Source organism: Scyliorhinus torazame, chromosome 20, assembly GCF_047496885.1.
Source record: "Scyliorhinus torazame isolate Kashiwa2021f chromosome 20, sScyTor2.1, whole genome shotgun sequence".
Lineage (NCBI taxonomy): Eukaryota > Metazoa > Chordata > Chondrichthyes > Carcharhiniformes > Scyliorhinidae > Scyliorhinus > Scyliorhinus torazame.
In genome coordinates this window covers 18,504,517-18,514,460 of record NC_092726.1, presented here as the reverse complement: position 1 = coordinate 18,514,460, position 9,944 = coordinate 18,504,517, and positions in this window count along the sequence as shown.

Genomic DNA, 9,944 nt, shown 5'->3' with positions numbered 1-9,944 from the left:
ACACACAGTAAATCACTACTCATGCATAAAACTCTACTTACTAGGCTATCTCTATCACTAAAAGGCCTATACTTAGCTTGGAACTGGCCAACCAGGTCAGGGAACAAATGGCCTTTCATTCGATTCTGAGCCTGCAGGTTTCTAAAGCTGGTATGGACTGGTATCTAGGAGCGCCTATCTCGTAGCGAGCATTGACTGGAGACTAGAGGCTGGCAGGGACTGGTATCTAGGAGCGCCTATCTCGTAGCGAGCGTTGACTGGAGACTGGAGGCTGGCAGGGACTGGTAGCTCGGAGCGCCTATCTCGTAGCGAGCGTTGACTGGAGACTGGAGGCTGGCAGGGACTGGTAGCTCGGAGCGCCTATCTCGTAGCGAGCATTGACTGGAGACTGGAGGCTGGCAGGGACTGGTATCTAGGAGCGCCTATCTCGTAGCGAGCATTGACTGGAGACTGGAGGCTGGCAGGGACTGGTAGCTCGGAGCGCCTATCTCGTAGCGAGCGTTGACTGGGGACTGGAGGCTGGCAGGGACTGGTATCTAGGAGCGCCTATCTCGTAGCGAGCGTTGACTGGAGACTGGAGGCTGGCAGGGACTGGTAGCTCGGAGCGCCTATCTCGTAGCGAGCATTGACTGGAGACTGGAGGCTGGCAGGGACTGGTATCTAGGAGCGCCTATCTCGTAGCGAGCATTGACTGGAGACTGGAGGCTGGCAGGGACTGGTAGCTCGGAGCGCCTATCTCGTAGCGAGCGTTGACTGGAGACTGGAGGCTGGCAGGGACTGGTAGCTCGGAGCGCCTATCTCGTAGCGAGCATTGACTGGAGACTGGAGGCTGGCAGGGACTGGTATCTAGGAGCGCCTATCTCGTAGCGAGCGTTGACTGGAGACTGGAGGCTGGCAGGGACTGGTATCTCGGAGCGCCTATCTCGTAGCGAGCGTTGACTGGAGACTGGAGGCTGGCAGGGACTGGTATCTAGGAGCGCCTATCTCGTAGCGAGCGTTGACTGGAGACTGGAGGCTGGCAGGGACTGGTATCTAGGAGCACCTATCTCATAGCGTGTGTTGACTGGAGACTGGAGGCTGGCAGGGACTGGTAGCTAGGAGCGCCTACCTCGTAGCGAGCGTTGACTGGAGACTGGAGGCTGGCAGGGACTGGTATCTAGGAGCGCCTATCTCGTAGCGAGCGTTGACTGGAGACTGGAGGCTGGCAGGGACTGGTATCTAGGAGCGCCTATCTCGTAGCGTGTGTTGACTGGAGACTGGAGGCTGGCAGGGACTGGTATCTAGGAGCGCCTATCTCGTAGCGTGTGTTGACTGGAGACTTACTTGGTTGTTGCGGCAGGTAGGCAGGTCACTGTCAAGGGTTGATTCGAGTTGCTGAGTGACTCTGCCAAGAAGAACGATTTGAACTTGGGGACTCTATTTTATAGTCCCCAGGGTCTTCCCGCCCCTTTGGGCGGACCCCGTACCTGGTTCCAAGTGATTGGACTACGTTCCAATCACTTGGATCGATTTATCCAATACTGGAGTTGTTCCCTGATCGCTGGGCGGTCCGTGAGTGACCATTGGCCTTCCTTTGTCTTGGCTCCTGCTGGCGCCGAGGAGCCTGGCTTGGCCTTATTCACCCTAAATGTTTCCATTGTACCCGGGATCACTCATTGGTATGCAGATGGCTGTGAGTTTCAGTGCTGTCTGGGCTTTTGCAACTTCGAATTCACAGGATTTCTGCACTTGCTAGTTTTTGCCTGTGTTGGCTGAATTTTCCTGCAGCCTTTGCCGACCTCCATTTTAAGTCAGGAAGTGGCCAACCCAGGTGGCTACACTCCCTCCGTGTGATCCCTAACGTGAAGCGTAAAGGATCACATAACTGCGTTGTATTCATTCCCTGACCCAGCGAGTACTCTTCCATGGCCTCTACACTGACCGTATCTATGCAATGAAAATTTTAACTAACATTCTAAGTGGCGCTATGTCACAACAGGGACATGCATTACAACAACAAAAAAACAGTACCTCTAACTATCTCTCATAAATTACACTCACTCAAACATTCAATCATACTAACTCCCTAACAATACAAAAATAATAGCAGCATTCACATTTTTCCTCTGGCTTGGCAGCCAAGCACAGAGGTGTGCAATATTTCTGTTGTAAACAAAACACATTTCTTTATTTACAAAAGATGCAACACAAATGTTCTTTATTGTAGATCAAGGGGTTCGGGATCCTGCTGATAACCAAAAATAGGGGATCTTATCCTGTACACCGGGGTGCGAGAGCGGGAGGCTCTCCTTCGCCATTTCCTCATGCGGATAGTCTGCACGATGCTGCAGAGTATCGCCAATACTAGAAGGGATTCAATTACGTATGATAGTGAATACCAGGTTATGAACGTATCACACCATGATGGTGTGTCGGTGACTATCTCGGGGTTAACTATTTCAGGGTGTAGTGTATTTTAGGGGTGGGAATCATTCACGGCCTGTGTGGTGGGGGTCAGAGGCTTCGCATTCACGTGGAACCGGATACAAATGACAATAATGACGAAAAACACGTATGACGTCTTCATTGTTGTCTTCTTTCCTTTTCGTCTCTTCCTTTCCGTTTCTTCTCTCTTCCTGGAGCTTCTGGAATTCTGTGGATCAAGCATAGTTTCTGTTACAATCTTGGTTAATATCTCGTGCGTTAGCATGTCTGTCTTGTAGTGCCAATTGCCCTTTATAATTTGTCACCATGTGTGACTCCCTCATTTTTTTTTAACCAAAAATTTGGACTAGACACACTTAAAAAAACTGAAACAGTGTGAGCCGTCTCGCAGGCTGTAGATTTACCATCCAAATGTTTGAGGATGTAAATAGCACAGGATGGCAACCTAAGGGTTGCCCGAAAACAAAACTAAACTTTTTGAACCAAGTGTGCCGAAATTAGGTGCTTATGGGCCGCGACAGGTAAGATTTGGATGGAACCTCCGGGTAGGACGGTGATCAAAGCCGTATGTGCTCTACCCGAGTGTAGCTGGCCAGAAGGGGGGTCCTCAGGCAGGGCGGAGACCAATGCCGTTTCTCCACTGCCTGAGCAACCAGCAAGAACAGACAAAAAATGTAGTCATCATGGGGGGTTGCTGTAAAGGTTCTACCGTCGAACCAGAAGAGCAGTTATGCATGGGGGCTGGCAAGCTCTCAGCGGTTTCTGCCGATAAACATGCTGGCAAGTTCTCATAGGTTTCTGCCGACAAATATGGCATGTGGCCGTACAAACAACACTTAACAATATCACTAACAAACAACATTGAACAACATGCTGCAGGTTCCATCAGAAAGGACATGGTAAATCACATTTGGACTAGGGTGTAACTAGCATATGGAGGCAGTGTAGTGTGGCTGAAGAAGAGAGGAAGGAGGAGTGAAACAAAAATGAAGTGGCCTTTCTGAGGTGCCCCTGCCAGGAGAAGTGATGGGTAAGTGTTCACAGTTTGCATGGGGCAGCTGGGACATTCTAGCTGCTGTGGGTGGTGTTCTCTTTCATATCTGGGGGCTAGTCTAGCTGGTGGGGGTCTCCTGCAATCTCGGGCGAAGTGTCCTGACTGCCCAGAGTTGTATCATGACCCCTGGGGCACATAAGGTGGAGCAGGCTCTCTGGTGCATTGTTCCCTTGGGTATGGTTCCCTAGGTGGGGGGTCGGGGCTGTTGGTGTCTTTGCTGGTTCGGGGGGCATTTGTGGGCTGATCCGTTGCTGTTTCAGGGGGTCTTGACATTCTCGTGCGTAATGTCCTAATTGTCCGCAATTGTAACATTCTTGAGATTTGGGCTGGGGTTGGCTGTTCCTGCCCTCATTTACCCATGCGGGGTTCTGGTGTGCTTTAACTGGGTTCATTTCTACCTGCTCTTCATCGGGTGCTATAAATGTGGTTTGGCCTGCAATTGATTGCTCCCAAGCGCGGGACAATATTTTTAAAACCCACTTTTCGTTGTGCACTTCTTCCGAGGGCTCATAATTGGTACAGGCTTTTAGTCCTACCTCCGTGGCATGGGAGATAATGGTGTGGGTCCATTTGGCCGTGTTGTCTTGGGACAAATGGGCGCGGTCTAAGTTTCCCAAAACGTCTGTAAAATGAATCCACAGGCGTCCAGCAAACGCTGTTGGGTGTTCTGTCTTCTTCTGCCTGCACTTAGTCAGGCCTTCTACTGGGTCACCTCTGTTGTAACCGATCGCGTCTAGGATCGCCGTGTGCATCTCTGCAAGGGTGCCTCCTCCTACATTCTGTGGGTCGGGAAGGGCTGCTACAACCGAAGGGTCTAAGCTTAAAACTGTGAGCTTCACTTGCTCACGCTCATCCAGGCCGTACATGGTCGCCTGCTGCTTTACTCTAGCAAAGAAGTGGTGGGGGTCTGAAGGGGGGGGAACAGGGTGATCTTTTCGCACGCGTCCCGTAATTGGGTCACGGTTAAGGGGGTGGTGTAAAGGAATTCCGCGTCTCCTTCCGATGTGACTGTGCAGTGGGTAGTGACTGGATTCTTGGGAACCTGATCTCTCTGTTCTGTGGGGGGTTGGGGTGCTTTTCTCTTTTGGGGCTTTCCTTGCGCACATGTTCCCTGAACATATCTATGCCAATCAGGGCCGTCTTCCTCATCTAATTTGGATCCAAAGGTGCTCTGGAACCCATTTTGCACCGAAAGCAAAGACTGCAGCTCCGCAATCTGCTTCCAGCATTTCACATGATCTAATGAGCTTTGTCTGTGCTCCATGGTGGCAGCATGGAGTGCTCTTAACGCTGCTTTTAAATTGCTGCACTGCCTTTGCAATGCCTCTCCCTGTTTCTCTGTCTCTTCTCTTACCAGGATTGCACTTTGCGTGTCCTGTTAGGCCTTTTCATATTGGGTTTGGAAGCTGCTCAGATGTGCTAGACAAGACTGGTGTGCCCCCTTGTCATCATCCACCTCTCCGTCCTTTGCTGCCAACTTCCTTCTCAACTCTAGATTCTCTTTCTCGATCTCGCTAACATCGACCTTGCTCATTCGATGTCTCTCCTCTATCTCTTTGCAGAGCATCCGAACGACCTCCTCTGTGCCTCGCAATTGTGCCAGACAGGACACGATTGCCATCGGCTTGCGAGCTTTTCCCAAGCTTTTCTTATGGATCTGACAGGTTCTCCCACCAAGTATGTCCTATACTCCCGGGTCCTGTTTCCGCATTATCACAGAATTCAATCCAAAGGGGTCATCCTTTCCCTTTGAGATATTTTCTGATCTCTTCTTCCCAAACGGGACACTGTCCTACTCTGCTGCTGGTCGCTGCGACCACAAATTCTTCAGGGTTCGTGAGGCGTTGCATTGCCTGCATTGCCATCTTTCCTCTGTAAATACTCTCTTAAAATTTGGAACGAGGTGTACTAAGGCGGTGATGCAATTACGGGTACGGCTTTCGCTATTTTCCAGAATACAAACTCCCGACAGTTTTTTCGCAACAAAAATCTATCAGTTTTACCTTATAGCCCTGTTAGTTATGCATGCATTAACACACTTCCGAATTACGAGGATTGATCAGAACTGTTTGAACACTTGTGGTTTTTCTGTTCCCAATTGGATTCTAATTCAAATTTTGGGTTCTCCCAGAGTGGTTAAGCCACTTCTAAGTCGGGTCCCGTCAGGATGTCGCCAGTAATATGTTGCTAACTTTTGGTTGGTTCTTAAATGTTGTCCGTTGTATCTTTGCTTAATTTGCTCTGTTTCTATAACCTTTGCTCTAGAGTCGCCAGGTAACATTATGATACCGCCACGAGGTTCAAGTCCAAGTACTGATCAACACACCAATTAGTAAGATTCAAATCAAAACACATTTATTATACACAGTCAATCACTACTCATGCATAAATCTCTACTTACTAGGCTATCTCTATCACTAAAAGGCCTATACTTAGCTTGGAACTGGCCCACCAGGTCAGGGGAACAAGTGGCCTTTCGTTGATTCTGAGCCTGCAGGACTCAAAGCTGGTATGGACTGGTATCTAGGAGTGCCTATCTCGTAGCGAGCATTGACTGGAGACTGGAGGCTGGCAGGGACTGGTATCTAGGAGCGCCTATCTCGTAGCGAGCGTTGACTGGAGACTGGAGGCTGGCAGGGACTGGTATCTAGGAGCGCCTATCTCGTAGCGAGCGTTGACTGGAGACTGGAGTCTGGCAGGGACTGGTATCTAGGAGCACCTATCTCGTAGCGAGCGTTGACTGGAGACTGGAGGCTGGCAGGGACTGGTAGCTAGGAGCGCCTATCTCGTAGCGAGCGTTGACTGGAGACTGGAGGCTGGCAGGGACTGGTATCTAGGAGCGCCTATCTCGTAGCGAGCGTTGACTGGAGACTGGAGGCTGGCAGGGACTGGTAGCTAGGAGCGCCTATCTCATAGCGAGCGTTGACTGGAGACTGGAGGCTGGCAGGGACTGGTATCTAGGAGCGCCTATCTCGTAGCGAGCGTTGACTGGAGACTGGAGGCTGGCAGGGACTGGTATCTAGGAGCGCCTATCTCGTAGCGAGCGTTGACTGGAGACTGGAGGCTGGCAGGGACTGGTATCTAGGAGCGCCTATCTCATAGCGAGCGTTGACTGGAGACTGGAGGCTGTCAGGGACTGGTAGCTCGGAGCGCCTATCTCGTAGCGAGCGTTGACTGGAGACTGGAGGCTGGCAGGGACTGGGGTCTAGGAGCGCCTATCTCGTAGCGAGTGTTGACTGGAGACTGGAGGCTGGCAGGGACTGGTATCTAGGAGGACCTATCTCATAGCGTGCATTGACTGGAGACTGGAGGCTGGCAGGGACTGGTATCTAGGAGCGCCTATCTCGTAGCGAGCGTTGACTGGAGACTGGAGGCTGGCAGGGACTGGTATCTAGGAGCGCCTATCTCGTAGCGAGTGTTGACTGGAGACTGGAGGCTGGCAGGGACTGGTATCTAGGAGCGCCTATCTCGTAGCGAGTGTTGACTGGAGACTGGAGGCTGGCAGGGACTGGTATCTAGGAGTGCCTATCTCGTAGCGAGCGTTGACTGGAGACTGGAGGCTGGCAGGGACTGGTAGCTCGGAGTGCCTATCTCGTAGCGAGCGTTGACTGGAGACTGGAGGCTGGCAGGGACTGGTATCTAGGAGCGCCTATCTCGTAGCGAGCGTTGACTGGAGACTTACTTGGTTGTTGCGGCAGGTAGGCAGGTCACTGTCAAGGGTTGATTCGAGTTGCTGAGTGACCCTGCCAAGAAGAACGATTTGAACTTGGGGACTCTACTTTATAGTCCCCAGGGGCTTCCCGCCCCTTTGGGCGGACCCCGTACCTGGTTCCAAGTGATTGGACTACGTTCCAATCACTTGGATCGATTTCTCCAATACTGGAGTTGTTCCCTGATCGCTGGGCGGTCCCTGAGTGTCCATTGTCCTTCCCTTGTCTTTGCTCCTGCTGGCGCCGAGGAGTCTGGCTTGGCCTTATTCACCTTAAATGTTTCCATTGTACACGGGATCACTCATTGGTATGCAGATGGTTGTGAGTTTCAGTGCTGTCTGGGCTTTTGCAAGTTCTAATTCACAGGATTTCTGCACTTGCTAGTTTTTGCCTGTGTTGGCTGAATTTCCCTGCAGCCTTTGCCGACCTCCATTTTAAGTCAGGAAGTGGTCAACCCAGGTGGCTACAATTCCAAATCCCAACAACTCTCTGAGTAAAGATGTTTCTCCTACCTCACTCCTAGCTCTCTTGTTGACCACCTTGAAATTGTGATCCCGAGTCACTGACATACGAACTCGTGGAAACAGAATATCCTTCTTTTCACTGTCAAAAGTTTTCATAATTTTGAACACCTCAATAAGGTCACCTCTTAATCGTCTCTGCTCCGAGGAGAACAAGCCCAATTTCTCCAATCTTTCCTAGTATCTAAAATACCTCATTCCTGGTATCATTCTAGTAAATTTCCTCTGCACTCTCACCAGGGCTTTAACATCCTTCCTTAAATAAGGTGCCCAGATCTGAATACTCCACATGAGGTCTGACCAATTATTGATAGAGGTTTAGCATCACTTCCCAGCTTTTATTCTCTATGCCTCTATTTATAAACCCGAGGATTCCATAATATTTCTTGACAACTTGCCTGGCCACCTTCAGAGAATTATTCACTTGAACCCCGAAGTCCCTCTGCTCCTGTATCCCTCTCAAAGTCGTGCCATTAGATCTATATTTTCTTCCCGTGTGTACTAGTCCAGTGACAATACCAGTACACCATCACCTCCTCATAATGTGCTAGTGCATGTCCAAACAGTTAGTTTAAGGATGGTAGGCTAGTGCATGGTTGATAGGTTAGGTTATGGGTAGTGGGGTAGTGTATGGCTGGTAGGTTGGTTTAAAGGTAGTGGATTTGTGTATGGTTGGTGAGTTAGTTCGAAAGTAGTGAATTAGTGTGTGATTGTGGGTCAGTCTAAGGATAGTGGGTAAATGTATGGTTTGTGGGTTAGTTTAATGGTAGTGGGTAAATGGATGGTCGGTGGGATAATTTAAGTGGAATGTATAGTGTATGAATGTAAGTTTGTTTAAGGGTAGCGGGGTTGTTTCTGTTTGGTGAGTTAGTTTAAAGGTTGTGAGTTAGTTTAAAGGCAGTGAAGTAGTTTATGTTTGTGTCGTTTGAAGCCTAATTGTGACAATAAGCGATTTTCATTTCATTTCATTCCATTTCTTTTTGTTAATGGATAGTGGTTTAGTGTGCGGTTTGTGTCTTAATAATAATCTTTATTCGGGTCACATGTAGGCTTACATTAACACTGCAATGAAGTTACTGTGAAAATCCCCTCGTCGCCACACCACAGCACCTGTTTGGGTACACTGAGGGAGAATTCAGAACGTCCAATTCACCTAACAGGCACGTCTTTTGTAGTGGCTTAGTGTATGGTTGGTGGGTTAGTTTAAGGATAATAGGTTAGTTCAAGGGGAATGGGTTCGTGTCTGGTTCGTGGATTAGTTTAACGGTGGTGGGGTAGTTTATCTTTGGTGAGTTAGTTTAAGGGTAGTGGATTAGTTTAGAGTTGGTGGGTTAGCTTAATGGTCATGTGTGAGTTTATGGTTGGTGTGTTAATTTAATAGTAGTGGGTTAATGTATGTTTGGCTGGTTAGTTTAACAGTGGCATCGACGAAGCGTAGTGGGTTAGTTTATGCTTGGTTGGTTAGTTAGTTTGAGGATCTTGTGTTAGTATTTGTCTGGTCAGTTTGTTTAAGGGTAGTGGGTTAGTGTATGGGTGGCGGGTTAGTTTCAGGGCAGTAGGTTAGTTCAATGGTAGTGGGTAAGCATATGGTTGGTGGATTAGTTTACCACTAGTGGGTCGGTTTATGGTGGGTAGGTTAGTTTAAGGGTAGTGTGCTCGTGTACGCTTGGTGGCTTGATTAAGTATAGTGGGTTTGTTTATGGTGGGTTGGTTAGTTTGAGGGTTGTGTGCTAGTGTGTGTCTGTTTAGTTAGTTGAAGGGTTGTAGGTTAGTTTAAGGGTAGTGGGTTAGTGTATAGTTGGTGGGTTAGTTTAAGGATAATAGGTTAGTTTAAGTGTTAGGGTACGGTTGGTGGGTTAGTTTAAGGATAATAGGTTAGTTAAAAGTTAGTGTATGGTTGGTGGGTTAGTTTAAGGATAGTAGGCTAGTTTAAAGGTAAGGATATGGTTAGTGGGTTAGTTTGAGCATAGTGGGGTAGTTTATGTTTGATGACTTAGTTTAAGGGTACAGGGTTAGTGTATGTTTGATGGGTCAGTTTGGTGTTAGTGATGTCGTTTATGTTTGTTAGGTTAGTTTATGGATAGTGGGTTAGTGTATGGCTGGGTAGTTTAAGGGTAGTGTGTTACTATATGGTTGGTGGATTAGTTCTACGGCAGTGGGTTAGTTTCTGTTTTGGCGAGTTCATTTAAGGGCAGAGGGTAATGTATGAGTGGTGGGTGAGTTTGATGTTAGTGA